This window comes from Palaemon carinicauda, chromosome 18 (assembly GCF_036898095.1).
Source record: "Palaemon carinicauda isolate YSFRI2023 chromosome 18, ASM3689809v2, whole genome shotgun sequence".
In the NCBI taxonomy this organism is placed as follows: domain Eukaryota; kingdom Metazoa; phylum Arthropoda; class Malacostraca; order Decapoda; family Palaemonidae; genus Palaemon; species Palaemon carinicauda.
In genome coordinates, this window is record NC_090742.1 from 91,400,027 (window position 1) to 91,422,526 (window position 22,500).

Below are 22,500 nucleotides of genomic sequence, written 5' to 3' on the forward strand. Positions count from 1 at the left end.
GAGAGAGAGAGAGAGAGAGAGAGTGAGAGAGAGAAGAAGTGTATAGGGTAGCTGTTTGTGTGTCTTCATTCATAAAGTGGCTATACGACTGGAGTGTCTAGTAACTATGTCATACTACAGTAGAGTATCAATGAGTGGGAGGGCCTTCAGTAATGACGTCTACATAGCCTCTCTCTGGGTGCGTCTATATTTAGCTAAGTTATCCTTTCTATATCTTATATTTACTCTGGTAAGTGCCTTTATTATTCACATTAGACATTATTGCATATTTTTGCCAATTAGGCGGTGGCTTCAAATACCTATTTCCAACATGTGACCCGTATCCGATGTGTTGGTAGGATTTTATCAGCGAAAATCAATTGGACACGGCCAAGAGATGCATAGTAGGACAGTGATAAAAGCACGCTCAATACGGTTATCATTTATGTGTTATTTTTTTTCAAAACAAACTCAAGACATATTCATTGTATAAATTTGCATATTGTATAATAGAAAGTCTATAGATAGACCTTGGTATCATACTATGCACATAAGTCAAGTGTCCCTTATTCATAGGGATGACCACAAAGAGGACGATAGTTACAATGACAATTTTTCGTCCTCGGACCGCAAATCAAACCCCCTTTATTTTTTTTTTGTTTTTATCTGGTTATCTTGTACATGGTAGTAAGCCACTGATCTCTGTTGTGTTGCGGTGTATATAAATCCAGGTTAATCCGATCACAGCATCACTTGTCCAAAAATTCGTCAGAATGGCTGCTGAACGGAAATCGGACAACCTCGATATCATTGACTACTTAGTGAATGCCTTGTACACACAAGAGGCTTCGGAAAACGAAAAATCCAATCTTAGAAGAATATACTCTGTTAGATTTACGAAGGTCGAGGTGTATTTAAAGACAAAAACACAGGTGCCATATTTCCGACTTCGCAGTATACCTTCTCACCTCACCAAATTCTTATAGTAATCTCCTTTGGGGAATCGATCACCTATCAAAGAAATTATCTTCTCTGAAGGCCCCAGCCGAAATGTAACTTTGTTTTCTTTTGTCATATCGTCTCTTACAATAGTTATTTTATCATATTTGTTGGCAGGTCAACATGCTCGCTTTATTTTCTTGTTATCAGTTTATTATTAAAAATTTTCTAATGATACAATACCCATTTGCCTTCTTTTTATATTTGTATTTTATCTATATATCCTTCCTTTATTTCCTTTTCCTTATTTGAATAATAATAATAATAATAATAATAATAATAATAATAATAATAATAATAATAATAATAATAATAATAATGATAATAATAATACTGGAGAAAACATAGAATTTCATATATCTGACATTCATTTTGAAATTAGTCTTTCGACATACACCAGAACTTCTTTATTGATATAGATCAAAATGTAACAGTTTTAAAGAAGATTCCTCATCAGAGGATTCAAGGCTTCTTACAAAAGAATCAATATATTTATCGATTACCACATTTTGCTTTTCATCGTCCTCCTGTATTTTTTCGGAATGTTTTACGGCATTCGCTTAATTTTCTTTTGTCACCGAATACAGTGCTTCTTTTAAAACTAGGATTACCCTTAAATATAAAATTTTTCTGCTTTCTTTTTTTATTCATAGGTCTTCACTTGTGGCCAGATATGTTGCACTGGATTATACTGGCTAAAGTGGAGGAAGACAAATAACTTTGTGACCATTTTCAACTGCAATTTTAGCAATCACATAACCGGGGCACATTCCTCGACCATTTCCAAAAGTTGACATTTTACCATATTGTCTCTTTGTGATACGCTTTTTTTATGAGCCATTATTCTATTTATCCTTTGTTGTTTGATGCTGTTGCAGGTTTTTATGATTTTGATCTATGATAAGATGCGCTACCATTACAATTATAGAAGATGGGAATATATTCGGTATCAACTGCTTACGGGACCATTGCTCAAAATTTCGTTACTGTTAATTTGATTGAAATAGTAGTTTTACTTTAATTGATTGCTTCTGCTATGGGAAAAAATGCATTAGAAACATCAGTAACATTATAAACAATCTCTCGTGCTTGACAAGAAAGTAGCCTACTGTTGCTCTGTATGGGGATGGGTGACCTTCCATTCTGGCCGGAAAAAAATTTATGATGCTTTTGTATGTCTCCTAGTCTCCCTTAACTGGTTATAGCGTTTGTAAGTCTCTCCCTCTCTCTCTCTCTCTCTTTCTCTCTCTCTCTCTCTCTCTCTCTCTCTCTCTCTCTCTCTCTCTCTCTCTCTCTCCTATGCCTGGGTGTGGGACTCAATTGGCAAGCTACTTTCGTCGCAGGTGGTTCTTGACAGTACCTGCCCGAAAGGGATACTTTCTGGCAAAAGCCGATTAATGAAAATGCATCGCTGACCTGGGAAACTATATCGGAAAAGTGGCTATTTTGTGTCACGTTTCTTTATAGTACGACTGAATAGTGTTACAAAAGTATAACAATTAGAAGTTGAGTTTTTATATACTTAAAGTTCAACATTTAAAGTAATTGTATTAATTATAACATCAAATGACATCCTTTTCTCTATTTTCGAAACTATGTTGGCATTATAGCAAGGTGTGTTTTAGTCTTTAGGTACATCTCAATCTTTTTCCTAAAATCGAAAGAGTATAGAGACAAAGTACACATCTCGCTGTGGATCTTTGTGTCAATTTCTCCAGGCATATTGCCGTGGGAAGCTCTTGCACCTGAAGCACATGAATTGAATCTACCTGAGATGATAAAAGAAAACAATTCTCAACAATCACACGAGCACTACAATAATTCTTTACCTAGCCGTTATCACAAAAACTTGAATGACAGAATCTGTGTCTTGTAACGCGTGAGGTATTTCACTAATAGGCCTTTACAGTATTTTATCTTAAATACGAAAATAAACTCTTTTACTCTACTATTGCGAAGTCAGCAATAAATGCATGATGCATATGTGCACTCATAAATTATTTTCTATTCCGATGATGGGATAACTTAAAAACAGAGGCGGTAACTTGAAACCGGTTTCAAACTACCTCTGCGGTAATCTGAAACCGGTTTCAAGTTACCGTGGGGTAGCTTGAAACTGAGGGTATCTTGAAACCTTTACACCGGATTTAAAAAATGCACTAGATTATCGGGAATTACGCTCGTATAGACGTATTGTAAATCTATCATTTATTTCAAAAGTGCTAGAATAGGTAATACTTGAATATCTAACTGGTTACTTAGAAGAAACAGAAGTTTTGCAAGACAGGCAGTCTGCTTTCAGAAAATTATACTCTACTGAGACAGCTATCTGTCCTGTTGTGAATATGCTGACAATGATAGATCCAAACAAATGGGGTATTTGAATATTATTTGATATTAGTGCTGCAATTGATACAGTAGTGCATGAACTGCTACTAAATTATCTACAGATTTATCTTTTTAATACCTAAGAGACTACTTGGTAGACAGAAATTACTGTGTGCAAACTGGGAACTCTTATTCATCATATGAACCTTTAAACACAGCGGTACATCAGGGGATTACACTGGGCCAAATAGTATTCTGTATCTATACTATTGGTCTGTCAAGAAAACTGCAAAGGCAAGGACTGAAGTTCAAACTATTAGCAGATGATTCAAAATTTTACTTCTCCATAATTGATATACCCGACACTACTGAAACTTTAAACCGGTTTCTTGCGTGTTAAGAATTGGATGAAATATCTACTTTAGGCTCTAGAGCCTTTAGATATAAGGCCCTGAGACTATACAATAAACTCAAACTAGACACCTGAAAGACTAAAGATATTAGGGCTTTCAAGAGGAAACTGGAGATTTTTTTTCTCGAGAGTGTGGATTTGACAATAAGCGGATAACACCCTGTATGAAGTGTTGAATGCTTATGCACAAACATTATAAAATGACTGTGGAGGTCCTGTAAAGGGTAGGGTTCCGCTAGTGTATGGGACCAGAAAAGCAGCCCTTAAAGTAAAGTATCTTAGAGGAATTTGATGTGAATCTTCACGACCCCCTCTGGAAAAGTAGTTTTCTCTTTCTTGAATTATTATGATGGTAATGATGACGACGACTAATTGGCTAGGAATGTGAATGTAAATTTCAATACTTCCAAGTACTATTCAGTGCTCATCGAACTGACGGAAGTTACTGTTTGCCACAGAGCTGTGGCATAAGGGCCTCAGTTATATTTCACAAGTTATCTCTAGCTTTACCTTTTAAATTAATTCTTCTCCATTCATCATCTCCTACTTCACGCTTCATAGCCCTCAACCATGTAGGAGTGGGACTTCAAACTCTTCCAGTGCCTTGTGGATCCCAGTTGAAAGTTTGGTGAAATAATCTCTCTTGGAGAGTGCAAAGAGCATGCCCAACCAATCTCCATCTACCCCTAGCCATGATCTCAACCACATATGGCACCTGAGTAATTTCTCTTATATTTTTTTTATATAATCCTGTCCTGTCATTTAACTCCAAATATTCTTCTGAGAGCTTTGTTCTTAAATCTACAAAATCAGTTAAATATATTTTCATTGTCATACCACCACTCATGTCCATACAGTAACACTGATCTCACTATACTGATATATATATATATATATATATATATATATATATATATATATATATATATATATATATATATATATATATATATATATATATATATATATATATATGGCCAGACTTTAATTTGTAATTCAAGGCGATCTGATGTTCAAATTTAACTTAACCTAGCCATTGTTTGATTTGCTTTTTTCAATTCTTCATAAAACTTAAATTCTAACGACCTTTTATCCGAGACCATAGTTCCTAAATATTTATGTGATTCCACGTGATGATATTTCATCTTCCATTACATATTCCATTCTCATCACCTCCGTCTTTGTTTTATTTATCTTGAGCCTAAGGTCATATGATATTTCATGCATTCTGGTAAGCAAGTTTTGTAAGGCATGTAGCGTTTTGTCAATAAGGACAGCGTCATCTGCATACTCTTAGGCTCCTAATATCCTGTTACCAACCGAGTCCAATCCTTCTTCGCTATCCGCAACTGTTCTATGCATTGCAAAGTCCATGAGGAGGATAAACAACATAGGTGACAACACATTCCCTTGGAGTACTCCCCTTTTAACTGGGAATTCATTTGTTAGGACCTCATTAACATTAACTTAGCACTTGCTATGCTCATGAACAGACTTGATCAAATTTATATATTCAAGAGGAACTCCATGATAACGCAGGACTCTCCACAAAATTGGCTGGTGCACACTATTAAAGGCTTTTTCATAGTTCGTAAATGACATAAAAAGTGGATTTTTATATTTTACACATTGCTGTACCACAGGACTTAAAATGAAAATTTTGTCAGCGCAACTTCAAGCTTTTCGAAATCCTGCTTATTCATCTCTCAGCTTTTCATAATTTTTTCTCTCTTGTCTCTTTAGAATGAGCATACTATATGTTTCCATGACAAATGACGTGAGTGTAATACCTCTGATAATTGCAATCACTCAGATTTTTTTTTTTTTTTTTTTACCATTTCCACCAACACTCGTAACTCCCATTCATCAGGTTTTGACTCTTTATGTCACATTCTACAAATAATCTTGTAAGCTATATCAATCAAATAATTCCCTTTATATCTCCTATTCATAACCCCACTAAAGTGTTCCATCCGAAGTTGACTTTCTTAATTTATTTTTTGTTATATCAGATCCATCTCTCTTTTTGATGGGTATGTGCTTTTTCTTTTTTTGCCCCAGTACAGATTTCATTAATAATTCTATGAGCAATTCTTACACCGTAGCCACTCCCTAAATTCACAGTATTATCAGCCTCACCTGCTTTCCTGTCTAAATCTTCCCTCTAGTATTTCCTGCCGTTTCTTTTGACCTCACTCTCAATACTGGAATACTTAGCATGCTCTACATTATACTTTTTATTACTTCTTCGGAAACTTTCAACATTCAATTTCTGTCTTTGTCTCCTCTTTATACTATCGCAAGTATCATTCGATATTTATGGTTTTCTCCTTGTAACTACATGTCCCAAAACTTCACTACCAACTTACAGATATATGTTCCTAATTCCCCACCATTTATCAATAATTGTCTGCTCTTCATCCTTTGAAGTCCCCAAGACTGTAAATTGATTCCTACATCCAATTGAGAATTTTTCTCTGTGCTCATCTTGTAGAAGCTTAGTTGTATCAAACCTAGATATTCTATCTACATTCCTGTTGGGTGCTTTCAGTTTTAATTTAATTGTGGCAGTGAGGAGCTGGTGATCACTACCAATATCTGCACCTCTATAGCTTCTTACATTTCTCAGAGTCCCCCCTCTCTCTTTATCAATGGCAATATGATCTATTTGATTTCTGTAATTCCTGCATGGTGATGGCCATGTATACTTTTAGATGCCCTTGTGCTGGTAAAGATTACCTCCCATAATAAGATTATTCGATGAACAAGACCGTTTAAGATGTGCTCCATTTCCATTTGCAAGTTCCTGAAGACATTCAGCACCCATCACCCTCTCTATACCTTGATCCTTCCTTCGAACTTAATCATTGAAGTCACCAATCACAATTTTCTTGTTTTTCTCTGAGATCTCTTCTATTACACTTTGCAGTTTCCCAGAGTATTCATATTTCCTTTATTCGGGGGAATCATTTGTTGGTGCATAGCAAACAATAATCGCCATATTACACTGCTTTCATTTAAACTTTGCAATTAAAAATATACTATTTACGGCTCTACAATACATTAATGCCTTTTTTTTTTTTTTTTTTTTTTTTTTTTTTTTTTTTTTTTTTTTTTTGCTCATAGTGTCATTATCATTTCTATTCATTCTCATCCAATTCCATCTGTTCTTCCTGAGTAGATATATATATTGCCTTAATCTAAGATATCTTTACCAATCCCCCTACAATATGTTTCACTTAGGCCTAAGATATCTAAACTCTATTTCATAAATTTATTTTCCACTTCCTGTTCTACCATTCCAATTAACAATTTTCTATTTTCATTAGTATCTATAAAACAGCAGATTCTTAGCACCCCGTGCTTTTTGTAATTTTCTCTTTCCTTAGACTGACTGAATCCATAGAGGATTCATTGGCTAAATTCATCAAAGGATAGCCAGTTCTTTGCAATGCATGCGCAGTGCCTATCTAACTAGGGCAAGTGACCTCTGCCCGTCCATACTGATTCAAGTAATATCATCCGCCGGTCGTCGAGAGTAGAAGAGGAAAAGACATCTTGTCTATCACATTAAACGTAATCAGCCCCCTGGTGCTAGTAACTTCATCGAGATTTAGGGGAGCATTTCCTCCACACCCAAAGTTCACAGTACGCCACCAGATTTCTCATTAGCTTTTACTCGTATAACCGTCGGCAAACATGGATTGCTAAGATATACTATCGGTACACACACACACACACACACACACACACACACATATATATATATATATATATATATATATATATATATATATATATATATATATATATATATATATATATATATATATATATATATATATATTATATATATATATATATATATATATATATTTTATATATATATATATATATATATATATATATATAAATAAATAGATAGATGTATATTTATCTATAAACAAATAAATATACTGAACGTAGGTTATAAGACGGTGTTGTGTATTAAAATGAATGCTAGTTTACTATTGAGAAATGTTGTTTTAAGGCTTATACAGATCTCTAGAATCACATCCCTCCTGTCCAAGAGTCTAGTTGCCGATACAATATGATAGAAGTTAGTTTTGTAGGATAGTTGTTAGTCAAATCTGAATCCCCTGATTGTGGTCAGGAGTTCGTATGGTTGACCTTTAATTTAGTGATACCTTTGACTATGTTAATCTTTAGGCCCTTGTTTTCAAACTCAAACAGGTAGGAGGTGGTGGGTGTTTACATCGCATTATTATAGTTTATTACCAAAACATTAAAAAAAGTTGTTGTTAACGTACGCCATAGTGACCATAAGAATAGTTATTTTGTTCTGCAGGGTAGTGTTATTGGTCCATTATTTATCATATTAAAAGCAGAGGCTACGTACTTTGGTAAAAAAAAAAAAAAAAAAAAAAAAAAAAAAAAAAAAAAAAAAAAAAATCGTTGCATAGGCGGTTAATGCCCACTATCTTTGCGTTGCTGAATCCCATACAAGAAATTTGGCTAAAATTAAGGTATGTGCAAATTATGGTGCACTGAGTTGAATCCTAACAATACCCATAGTATGATTGCTTCCCAACATCCCTATCTCAACATTGATTAAGTTTCAGGAACTCCATATGACATTTTTTTTTTCTTTTTTTAGGTGTGATTCTGGAAAGTAAATTTACTTTACGGAACATACTCGGCCTGTTTCCTATTTAATTGCTCAAAAATGGCGTATCGAGAAAGTCTTAAAAGATTATTTGTGATGAATTTATTCTAAATAAGTAGTTCAATTCTTTCATTCTGCCTTGTATCGAGTATTACTCTCCTGTCTGGTCTTCAGCTGTTGAATCTCATCTTAATTTGTTGGACAAGAACCTGCGGTCTATTAAATTTTTTATTCCTAATCTCAATGTTGATATCTGTTGCCATCGTTCAATTAGTTCTTTATGGAAGTTGCGTAAGATTTTCCATAACTCTGACCATCCATTGCATTCAAATCTTTCCAAAACAGTACCCTCCCCTACGTAATACCATACGTAGTTAATTCTAACAGTCATGACCTCTCCATCATAAGGCCCAGTGTTACATACTATTTTAAAAGTTTTATTCTTTCTATGACCAGATTGCGGAATGATCCTCCAAAACAGGCAGTTGAATCAGTGGAACTTGAGAAGTTCAAACCAGCAGTGAATGTTTTTATGCTGAACAGCCTAACATAAGTCTCTTTTCATAGATTATATATGACAGACCTATTTCAATGTTGTTACTGATTTTAAAATATTTTAGATATTTTTTTCATTACTTTTCATGTAGTTTATTTATTTCTTTATTTCTTTTCCTCACTCAGCTACGTTTCCCTGTTTGAGCCCTTGGACTCAAAACATCCCTGCTTTTCCAGCTAAGATTGTAGCTTAGCTAATAATAATAATAATAATAATAATAATAATAATAATAATAATAATAATAATAATAATAATAATAATAATAATAATAATAATAATAATAATAATAATAATAATAATAATAATAACAAAGGTTTGGGCTTTGCGTTTTTACATCCCGCCGCATGGTTCAAGGTTATTGGTTAAGGGGGGCCGACCGCCATATACGAGTTTCTTATCCGAATTCTGAAGAATTCATACAACTTTTATATATAGATAAGGTAATAATTTTCCGAAAATTTTAAAACGCTTGGATGATTTGTTTCAATTCTGTGGAGGAAAAACCAAAATAAAATAATAGATTTGATTCTAGTACTTTAGTTGTAAAGCTATTGCGATGAAACTTACTTAGAAAGTGGGGAAAAAATATAATAATGGCAAAGATCTCTAGCAACCCTTTTGTCAATAATAAGAAAAAAATCTATATGAATATTTCCATTTATCTTCAATAAAAAGTCAAACTCTAAACTTCTAAGCCCCAAATTTCATTTAATACAACCGTGTTTTCTGAGAAAAAAATTTGTTTTTCTTTTTTAAATTGGTATATTTATCTATAAAACTTGTTTAAAAAAATAAGAAAGTTATAACCATTTGACCGGGAAAAAAGGGAAACCGAGAAAAATAGCTTCAAAGGTAAACTTATGTTTTAAACACTCTCGGAGGATAACAGAAAACACCCATTGCATGAATTGAATGTATAACTGAGTGTTATTTCACGTTATGAATTACTTAAAAACGTGATAAAACCGTGAATAAAGGGTAAAACACGGGGTGCTTAATGACAATTCATATACATCAATGAGATAGCACAGACTGAACTTCCAGTTGAAGGTCAGTCTGCCTATCAAATCTTTTAGATTTTCGGTGATCAATGTATTCTGAAGAAGTGTGTTACTTCTTTCATTCTGCCTTGTTTCGAGTATTGTTCTTTTGCCAGGTCTTCAGCTGCTGATTCTCATCTTCATTTGTTAGACAGGACCTTAAAGTCTATTAAATTTCTTCTTCTGGATCTAGATGTTAATCCCTGTCGCCGTCGTTCAATCGGTTGTTCATGCATGTTGCATAAGATTTTTCATAATGCTAATTATCCTTTATATTTAGATCTTCCCGGATAGTTTCATCCTGTTGGTAATGCTAGACATTTAGTCAACTCAAATAGTCAGGACTTTTCCTTCACTAGGCTCAATACTATACAGTATTCAAGAAGTTTTATTCCAGCTGCGACCAAATTGTGGAATGATTTTCCTAATCGGGTAGTTGAATCGATAGAACTTCAAAAGTTCAAACTTACAGAAAAGGTTTTTATGTTGAACAGGCTGACATAAGTCTTATTACAGCTTATATATGAAATATCTGTTTTAGTTTGGCTACTGTTTTTAGAATATTTTATTCTAATTGTTAATTTTTCTCCTATCCTCTATTTATTTCCTTATTTCCTTTTCTCACTGAGATATTTTTCCTTGTTGGGGCCCTGGGGTTATAGCATCTTGTTTTTCCAACTAGGGTATTAGCTTAGCTAATAATAATAATAATAATAATAATAATAATAATAATAATAATAGAGAGTACATTAGAAATACGTGATTATATAACAATCGTTCACAGGTCATAAAAGGTTTAATTGAATGAATGTGGCGCATTAATATGCAAAATGAAAGAAGCAAATCATTATACATTTGCTAAAAACAAACAATAGCGCAAATAATTACCCAAGTTAGCACTAGGGGCCAAAACATTATGGCTTGCATTGCACATAATAAGTAACTTAATGACAACTAATAGCAAGTAGAGTAGTGACAAATAATAAAATATTATATTGATACAAAAATAATTCTGGGGGAGAAAGATTTGTTAGGAAAATGATTAAATGCTCCAATCAGCTTATATCTTAGAACCTTCCCATGAAAACCTCATCTTGCTCCCCTATTGCGCCCTTTGGGGTTAGCTTTGAAAATCGATCTTATTTTTAATCCAAGTGACTTTTTTCAGGTCATTACTAAGCACCCTCATTGAAACCAGGACCACCCAACCCCACCTTTTCCTCTTCTTCCAATCCGTATATAATTTCCAGTTCTTCTATTTTTGGGAATTTTGTTTTGCTGCGAAATCCTTTTTCATTTCAGCTTCTATCTGAGCCTGGACTTAATTCACAGGTCGGTGTCGGTGATGTGAAAAGTAAAGAGAGCGAATTTCATGGATTCATGTGCAGTTCATTCACCAACCGCAACTCCTCTCTCTCTCTCTCTCTCTCTCTCTCTCTCTCTCTCTCTCTCTCTCTCTCTCTCTCTCTCTCTCTCTCTCAGGCAAACATCCGCATTTCTAATTCCTATTTACGTACTCACTACTTTACCTGCACTCCTCCACATGAAATAATAGAACACAATTTTTTTTTTTTTTTAAAGTGCTTATAGACTATGAAAGGGGCATTGAAAAAGAACAGGGTCTAGCATTTACCTGTTATCAAAATGTCTACATAAGATGGAATAACATATGGTATTAAATAGTTACCATTACAAACAGTCCACAATTTAATCATAAAAAAAAAAAAACTCATCTCAATCCTACATTATGTAATTTGGGGTCAGCTTTGAAATATACCTAATTGACAATTAAGACGACATTTACCGGGAATCTCTGCAGACACCCTCGTTGTAATATGTAACACATGACTACACATTCCCCCTCCTCTTCTTCTAATTCCATATATAAATTTCCGTCATTCGGTTTTTTGGGAATTGTTTTTTCCCTGTGGAATTCCATTTCCTTCCAGTTTCTCCACGACTCTTGACTTAATTTGCAACGACGCACAAAGAAGAAGTGAAAGATTTCCTGCGTTCCCGTGCAGTTCATTATACATACCACTATTCCCCCCCCCCTCTCTCTCTCTCTCTCTCTCTCTCTCTCTCTCTCTCTCTCTCTCTCTCTCTCTCTCTCTCTCTCTTATTTGTTTCTAGATCTTAACTTACCTAAACATCATTTTTTGCTGCATATCCAGAGAGAGAGAGAGAGAGAGAGAGAGAGAGAGAGAGAGGAGAGAGAGAGAGAGAGAGAGAGAGAGAGAGTTGTGAAATCTCGTCTTTCAACTTTAGAATAGAAACCCTCATAAAGAGTTGCAGGTTGTTTACTGATTTCTTATTGGTTATTAAATGAGCTAAAGAAAAAAAAGATCAAGCACTGAGCTGCTACCAAAACGTATACTCATATTGTAAAATGAAATATAGAAACTATTTTTATCAAACATTACACAGAGCAGAATATGAAAAGGGATATATTTATATATATACATCTAAACTGTGCCCAATCCCCTTTCCACCTATGCTAGGACCAGGAGCCACCAAGTGATGGCTAATAATAAATAAAATGTAACCATGTGAAATAAAAATATATAGATCTAAAGGTCATTACGGGGAAAAATCATTACAAAGAAGATTACTAAATCTTTTGAAGAAACTTCTCCTTTAAACATTCAAAGAAAAACGTTGTGGCTTTCTTTGAAAATTGCCTTTATTGCTAATCGAGAGGAATTTTATCTTCTCCCACTCTCGTATGAAATTTCAAGTCCTATCTTAGTGAATTTTGTGTCGCTGAGAAAGTCTGTCTCATCCCGGGTGCTTCCCGAGCCTGGACTTTATTTAGAGGCCCGTCTCGATGACATGGAAAGTAAAGAAAAACAAATTTCGAGAATTCATGAGTAGTGTTTTTTCTTACTCTCTTGCATATGAAGAGAGAAAAAAAATGTAATTTTTCAACGTTGCAATAGAGGAGTTCATAAAAGTTACAGGTTATTTAGTTATTACTGAATGACTTTAAATGCACCAACGGAAAAATTGCCATGTATATGTATTACCGAAACATCTATACATATTGTACAATAAATGCTGAAAACTGTTTCATTAGTTATTACTCATTACGAAATGCATACATATGTGATCAGCCTCTTAGACCTTTCCCCCAAGCTGGAATCATATGCCGGTAGATAATAATTGCTAATGCAAATAGTGAATAGTGTATTCATAACTAATAAGACGGAGGCAATTGAATAATCATGACTAACATGAGACTTTGAGGATATACGAGTCATTACGGGTGAGTAATATTTGTAATGAAGATGATCAGGTATTCTGATCTTTCTCTTTTTAAAACCATCGAAGGAAAACCTGATCTCGTTCCGTTTTAAGATCCTTTGGAATCAACTTTGATCGTCTACCTTAGGGCCAGTCTAGACTATTTTTTTCCCGTTCTTTATTGAACAATCACCCTCTTTGTAACCCAAGAACCGCTCACCACCCCCTTCCTTGTTCTTGCACTTCCTTCAAAAATATTCCTTCCTTCTACCGTTGGTAATATTTTTTTTGTCGCTGAGAAATTCTATTTCATTTAAAATTTTCCCTGAGTCTGGACTTGATTTAGATGTCGGTGTCTATGACATGGAAAGTAAAACAAATGTCGAGAATTCATGTGCAGTCCTCTCAAGAACACCCCCTTCCCTTGTCCTCTCTCTCTCTCTCTCTCTCTCTCTCTCTCTCTCTCTCTCTCTCTCTCTCTCTCTCTCTCTCTCTCTCTCTCTCTCTCATATAAGAGGAATCTAAAGGAATAATTGTAATATCAATCACAGAAATATTATACAGTAGAAAGTTGCCAGAAGGAACTTCCATTAGGACGTCCTGGCTATCTCACCAAAAGATAGATTTATCTTAGGTCAAAATCCATTTATTATTAGGATATGATGTATTTTAGCCCTTCCACAAATTGTTCATGTTAAAAAAGGGATCATTGAGCTACTTGCTAATATATGGAAGTTGAAAAGGGAAAACAATGAGTCTCAGGATCCGTTACTTACTTTCAGTTTATGAAATATACCTGGCTTGCTATGATAAATAATTTTTTTTCTTTTTAAATTAATTTATGAAAAATCTGCTGACAACGAAACTAATGTTTGATGCCTGTATTGAACACCCCTGGAAAATTAATGTTTATCACTCTTCGCGGACCAAGTTTCTTAGGTGCGTTTGAAGCATTACGAATATATGTCAACAAAGTTCATTGTTCCATGTTCGAAACCATGTCATTAACAATATTTTAATGGAACAAAATTAAACATAGAAATACAATGATATAATTCACAAATGTTTTCAGTCTAAGATTCTCTCTCTCTCTCTCTCTCTCTCTCTCTCTCTCTCTCTCTCTCTCTCTCTCTCTCTCTCTCTCTCTCTCACATGGTCCGTAAAAGAAAAGCTTATTTTTACCACGTATTTCCTATTTCTCAGGCTCACAGAAGATAGTGGCAAAGGATTCTAAGCACATAAGGAAAGCAAACCATTGTTTGACTAAAGTTCAAAAGGCGACTTTAGTGGAAACGGAAAAGGGGTTGTCTACCTGTATTAAAACTTAACCAGTAGTTCTGAGGGAAAGGGGTCTTTGAGGACTACTGATGCTGTATTTACTTGCTAGAGTTTCAATGAGGAAAATACGGTTTTTCTTTAGATTGCTAATGTAGTCTTACTTTGATCATGTTACGACACAGGTATTCATTTACATAACATTTGTCTAGATAGAATTGGAAAAGACCTATGAAATATTATGAATATATTCATGAAAAAACTGCATATCAAGGTATTTTTTCTCCGTCTGACTTTAAAGAGACATACAAACGGAGAAACAGCCAAATTTCGGGAAAAAGTAATTGGAAGTTTTTGAGAAAAAAAAAAAGAAAGATGGCTTTGAACTTTATTTGTGCAAATGATTTTTCATAGAGATTTTATCGGTCGTATAAAAGAGATTGACAACCACATCAAGAACCTTGTCATCCAGGATAAATGATGGCGTTAACGTGACTCACGACCTTGTATTAATATTTTTTTTTTATTAGACTAGTTTTTATCGTGAATCTTTTTTTTATAGCTAAAAGTTTTTTTTTTTTATATTCATTGACAATAAAAAGGCGAGAATATATTATACAAGCCATGTCTTACTCTTGTAGGCATTTGGTACTTTTAACCTACATATTTATGGATTGAAGGGAATTGGCTCAGCATTTCTTAGAAAATAAGCCTGAAATATGAAGATTCTGTCCTTATAATCTTTAATATTGAGAATAATAAAAATACCCACAAAAGTCCATGCTCATGCTTACTAAAGTAGTTTTTATTAAAAAAAAAAAAAAAAAAAAAAAAAAAAAAAAATTAAACCCATATTTCTTTGTTGGTATATAAATCTATTATTTCTATGTTATGGTTCTGTTGAAGGATGCATAGAGTTTCAGAGACATAAGTAAATATGCCGTAGGAATCAAATTTGTCCAGAATATACGTAGACGAGATTATAATATGATGACATCCTCTTACGCATGTACCGGCACTTGGTACTGGTCCACTAGTGCTTAGTAAATAACCCTGAAATATGATAATTATGATCCCCAGTGTTGAGGAGAATTGATGCTAAAAACCTATATTTATACATACTGAAGTAGATTCAACCAATCTCTAAAAAAATTAAGAAATAAAAACTTTTAAACTAGATTATTTAACAGAATCTTTTTGAAGAAAAATTTCTACCCTTCTATCTAATATCGACTGATCACTGTCATTCAAAAATGAAAAGATAGGAGATTTCCTTGTCTACAATCTTTACAGCCACTTTTAGAAAAAAACTGTTAATAAGTGGCCGTTATTGGCACGAGCGGTATGCGATGTTGACATGAGACACAGAATTCTATATTAATTATCTGGTGGTTTATTATACCTTGGTAGACAGAGTTTACTATATTCTATCAGTTAATATAAGGAGAACACTATGTGGATTAAACTAACTAACTTGTTGAATACCTAAAAGTAACCAAGAGAATTTGCAGTTATCAGCCATATATATGGACATATGGAATATACTGGAATCACACTGAACTAGAATGAGCACTCAATACAGCTCATACCTTCGCCTATTTTGTGTTGCATATTTCAAGATGGGCAATTAACTAGTGCATAGTTGGAAAAGGTTTCATGCAAATCAGATAAAGAATGACCACGGTAAAGCAAAAATACGTTTTTTACCTTTTCGTTACCCAGACCTTGACCTTTAGCCAAATCACTTCCGAATTCTAATCAAAATGCCTTGGATCATGGACAATCATCCTATAAAATTTCATGAGATTCGGTAAAATAGTTTTTTTTAGTTATTCGAATCATAAACACACACAGACACCGCCTATCAAAACATGACCTTCGCCGCAAGGAAGTTCACAAATGTAAATATAGGTACCCTTTTACTTGTAAAGTAACGATCGACCAGTTTGTGCACTGCACATATGTAGATAGTCAATATCCCTCATTTCCTAAATTAAGATACACACTTCATCTTATAATTATTATCAAAGGGTTGGTTACTCAACCACGAGATCAAAATTTCAATTTCTACCAAAAAATTCCTATTGTTTATGTAAGTCGTTTAAATCACATTTCACATGCTCATTTAAAGAAGGTAATTTTGATCAACCTTTTTTCCAGACTGTCTTTCAGTTTTACTAGGGGTTTTCTTTCCCTCTGAGGTCGTTCAGTCATAGATTTTTTCTGCTTATCTGGCTGGTTTTAGGTTACTTAGACTTCTTGTCTTGGACTCCCAGACCGATCGGTTTCACTGAGGTGATGAGCATTGTCTTCACTGGGACGATGATTAGATTTACTGTGGGCTCGCTTAGTAGGTGTAGCAGTTTAATTTCTGGTATTTGTCAAAATGCTGGAGTTAACCTTGACCTTGGTAGAGATATGGATGGATTCTGATTTCAATGCCCCAGATCTTGTTTTCAAATCAACTCGGTTTCTGACATAGGCTCCTCCATTTCTTTCATCTAGTTATTTTATGATTTTGCCTATTTTTCAGTAGTGTCATTCTTCCAGGACAAACTGATTAATGCAAAGTTCAGATAGCACTTTCGCTCCCCTGTTGTATGAATTTTCTATCGTCAAATTTTGGTGCAGCTTAGGGTTGTCTATTTCCTCTTTCATCTGTTTCGGAGGTAGTTGAGCCACAATTTTCCTGTCAAACATCGCTACGGCAAGACTAACAAATGCTTGTCTTGGCATTCTACTCAGTTTGAATAGGGCAAGCTACGTGTTCGGACCTCCTTTCAAACATCTCTTCATTAGGTTTGTAACTCTTTTTATCGCAGCCTCGGCCTTTTCATTACCTTCCTGGTGATAAAATAATGACATTTGCATATCAATCTTCTATTCTTTAATGGCATTCTGGAATCTGCGACTAGTGAACTTGAACGATTGCTACTCACGAAAGTCCTAAGTCTTCAAAAACTAGGATTTTTTTTTTTCGATTGCATGAGTAAAATTTCTCGTTGTTGGAGATTTTATGAACTCATACTTTGTAAAATTGGTGCAAAAGTCGGCAATTACTAGATAGTTACGTCTTCCAAACTCGAATAAATCACATTCAATCATCTCCTAAAGCTGACCTGCGAAATCATGTTAGATGAAAGGCTATTTCTTTTCGGCTGGCTATAGCTCCTAGCAATTTTGGCCCTCATTTGCCATCATTTCTATTTCTTTGAGTATTCTAGGCCAATAAACAGTTTACCTTGTTTGCTTCTTCATTGTTTCTGGAAAATTGTGAAAAACGTGCAGTAACTTTATAATCACTGGATGATAACTTTATAGTATAAAGACCCTATCATCTTTATATATCATATGTTTTTCATTTACTAATGTGTCTCGAAAATCAAAGAAACTTTTGGTATCATCTGCTACTTCATGCCTGAACTCAGGACAATCATGTATGGTATAATCTAGCACTTGCTGAGAGAGAGGATAATTTGGAGTGCCTCCTGGATTTCTTCCTTCCTCCTCTTGTCAGGAACATCTTGAGGTGCAAATGGGTAGATTCTTGTGTTTGGTGTATCACCCTGCACTTCCAAGTAAGCTAGAATTAGCATATCTGCCATATATAACTTCTCTCCATTTATCCATATAAACTCATGATCATAGCCAAAAAAAAAAAAAAAAAAAAAAAAAAAAATATCATCAATGATTGAACTCGCAAAATAACTTTAAGTGGTTTACGGTCAATGTGGATTATCACCTCCTTTTCGAGGTATACCGATCCAATTTCTCTATCCTGAATACTATTGCCAGAGTTTCTTTTTGCAGCTGACACCGTCCATGGTCATTTGATGGGAGATTTTTTGAAGTATATTCTATTGGGGTAGAATACCTTCGAGACCCATCTCTGAAATATCTATTTGGTCAACCAATTTCTTGCCATGATCATAAATTGCAAGTACAGGTGAGTAGCACATTTTCTGTTTTAGTTGCTTGAAGGCTTGGTCACGTTCTTCAAGCCAGACAAAATCAACCCTGCTCCTTAGCAACTTATGGACCTACAATAGGTCCTTAACAAAGTTTAAAGTGAAACAAGATAGATATTGTACCATGCCATAAAGATAATAAACTCTGGTGATAACCTTCAATATGTCGTTTCTTTAATCACCCATAGTTTTTCCTTGGTGGTATTGATGACATCCTTTGTCAATCTGTGCTCAAGAAATTCAATTTGTTTCTATTTAAGGTGCCTTCTCTCTTTGTTCAGGATAATGTTTCTCTTACATCATTGTAGGAGGTTATCCAGATTTACTGCATGATCCTTTTCAGCTTCTTCATCAGTGTTTAAATGCCCTAGCACAGCAGCAACATCATCCAAATCCACAGGTGTATGATGGGTGTTTCATTTGAAATATCTCACTTAATAATCTTAGACCATATGGAAACCGTCATTAAAAATCTTCCCAAAAGTATTATCATTGTTGTTAGTTTTGAGGATTTATAATCAAGTTTTATGTGCCAAAACGTTTCCTTTACATGTAATTTGTGAAAAACTTTCAGCATATAATATCTCTTATAGAACATCATTGAAGTTGGTAGTATTAAGGTTCTCGTCGTAGAGCTATATGTAGTGGCTCAGAGTGAACGCAACCCTATTTTCTAGTTTGAATTTCTAGCAACCACCATTTGGGAAGCCCATTTAGTCGGTTCCTCTACTGTAACTAGGATTTTGCATTATGTCAGTGCATTCACTACAGTGTTTACCTCCTTTTGTATATAAATAGTGATATTCCTGCATGGTAGTTCCTTTACGGTCACTGTTGGTTTGACAATCTAAACTACTACCTCACCAATAATATGATATTTTGGTGAAGTGATTTTTGCTTCAACGATTGTGTTATATGTAGATTAAAAATTTTTATATATTTTATGTCATAGGACCAGTAAGAGGTTTATTTGAAATATTGAATATTAATGTTAAGATTAAAACATTGTGGTGATTTGTAAATCCAAGTATCGTTGTATTCTAGAATAACAATCTCTGGTAATTTTTCGAGATTTAGCGACGACCACTAGTTTTACTTATTATGTGATGTAGTTTGCCCAAAACTTTCTCGAGTTTTATACAAGACGTGTCTCGTGTATTTGAGGAAAAGGATTCATGCTTTTAAGAAGAGAGCTGCTTTAACCTTTGCAGAGTTAAGATTGCTTTATGAAAATATTATTGTGGCACCCTGCTGGGATGCTGTATATTTATGTTCCTTTTGTAAAAAGCTGTTGATTTTTACAGAAAAATTCGGAAACTCTTGGAAGATGGGTTGTCATCAGAAATTATGATTCTGATTATCATCTTTTATATATGACCTTTGTTCTGGAAACTTCCAGAATTCTTCGTCCTGATGCCATCTGAGTCCAAAATCGTCGATAATTTATGTCACAGGGCTTGCATTATTTCATGTATGTGTGTAAATTATCATTAATAGGTAATCAAAGAGTTCCTTTAATGAATCTTGTAAAATATTGTAAAAATCTTCATCAATCCTAAATATGTTAATTGTTACATGTTTGCTGGCTATTTTTTTCTTTCGATGTTACTGTTTTGCTATTTTCTGTTCCAAGTTAATTAACAAACCAATAAAACATTAAAGTAGATTTTGTAAGATCTACATTTTGCCATAGCTGACCGTAACAACTAGAAAATTTTCTACATTTATAGTAAAAAAGCCCGTTTTTCTTACAGTTGTCTACATTATATGATTTTCCTTAGTATTAGGATTAGTTCCCAGAAGTTCTACCTCTCCACGTCATTTTGCATTGTTCCACAAGTAGTGATTCTCTGCATTTTTCTTCACTTAGCTCTGTGGATGCATCTTGCGTTGATACAGTTGACTGTTGCACCGGGATCAAGGAAAATTTGATATCACAGTCTTTGATTTATTACTACTTATGATCCTGAGAAATTGTTCCGTTTCAGTGTGGACAGCACCCTTTCGTTGCTTTCATCTTCGTTTGCTTCTATATGTACCTTTGGCCCTTTACATTTTACCGCAAAGTGTCTCATTTATTTACAGCTTTTCCATACCTGGTCATATGCAGCACAGTTATCTTTGCCTGAAGGATGGCTTTTTTCCACAAAGGTTTTGAAGCCCAAATTCTGAAAACCTGATAGTTTTTGGAGAAATATACTACTTTTTCTAATATTATTTTTTTTTTTTTTATTCAAACGTGAGAAGATATGAAATTGTATAGCATGAAATCTTTACATTCAGCTTTTGAAAAATATATACCCTTCTATGTGAAAAAAGTAACATTTAGAAATAAATTCTTTATTCCAATAAAATAATACATATAAAGTGAAACAAGAATGCTAAAAGCATTTGCCATGTACACCTTTTAGAACATGAAATTGATTTTCATGCAATTTTGAAAAATAAAAAGATTATTAAAGGATAAAAAAAGTTGGAGTTTGAAGTAATCTCAAAAAGACAGTTTTTATGGGGCTGAGTCACGCCTCTAATCAAGAACACATAATCCAAATTCAAAATTTCTTCATGTAATAAAGGAACTACGAAGCTTCATAGAAGAATGCCACTATTAGATATAAAACGTATTGTGTTAAAGTAATAACAAATCAATTTATTAAAAAGAATTAGTAGATGACGGGGGATGCTGTATAAAGTAAAGGAAAAACCTCTTTTATTTCATTCCCATTAAACAAAATGTTGACTGCTCCGGGTCCAGTTTTATCAGGATGGTGTGACTGCTCAACGACTTATTTCTTAATGTATGATTATTATGATGGTTGATGGCCTTATTTAGGCACAGGATATTGCTGAAGGATATTTTGAATGGAACAGAAAGTCTGGTGGAGATTTTTGCCGTTGTATACTGAAGGTACAGGTACAGGGGGAGTTTACCCTTTATTATTTATATGCAGGACATAATAACAAAGTTTCTACCATACTTTTATTCATAAAAGACATGTTAGTGTATAAAAGAATAACTTATCATTGTTCAGTGCATTACCATCTATAAGTTTGCATAGATGAAAAAGAAAGTCATCTTCATATAGAAAATGAAGATATTAATATGTGATATGACAGAAGTCGGAATATGAATTTTAATCTAGTACTTTTAGATGGCTATCAGATTTTTATAAAAAAAAAAAAAAAAAAAAAAAAAGATCCCCTGATCAAGTGTCGACATATTTTCACTGCATACACAAGGAGGGCATAATTCCTTTGAATTATGTGATGTTTACAAATTTAGTGACAAATTGCTAGAACAAAAACGTACTTGATTGCAACAAGAATACCAAAAAGTGTCTAAAATATTAGTCTTATATAAAACTTCACTTCTTATGCAATTTTGATATGAAATCACTAAAATAAAAGAATAATTACAATGGACAGATGATTCAATTGATTGCTTCGTTTGGTGTTTTGTCTCAATAAAATAAAAGATAATTTCAGATTTATCTTCAGATACATTATTTTTGTCTTTACCCTTAACCTTCTCTATAAAAAGAGGAATATAAGAACAATTGGTAATATTTATCTAACCAAAAAAATGGATCTAGATACCAACTTTTTTAGTTACCAGTAATTTCATCAAACCTAACTTAACTTTTCGCAGAATTTCAGGCAGCTTTCGTCCGTCTCCTAAAATATATTGCATTTTCCAAATAGGCCTTGCTACCCTGTAGTTACATTAATCAAACACACATACAATATTAAAAAGGGAATACCATGTACAACAATAAAAGACATGACAATAACTTTTCATGCGTAAAATGAAAAATAGAAAAACATTGGATATTTCGACTTAAAGTAGACGAATGAATATTTACTGACCGAATGCCTATGATGATAAAATTTTACTTGTGGCGAATGTTTGGCGATATGAGCTAATGCGCATGAAATTAGCATATGCCAACTGGTGGCCAGATTACGCTTAAGAGGCCGTCATGATAATTCCCTCGTGGATCGACAGCTAAAATTAGCTCTGTATTATAATTCAT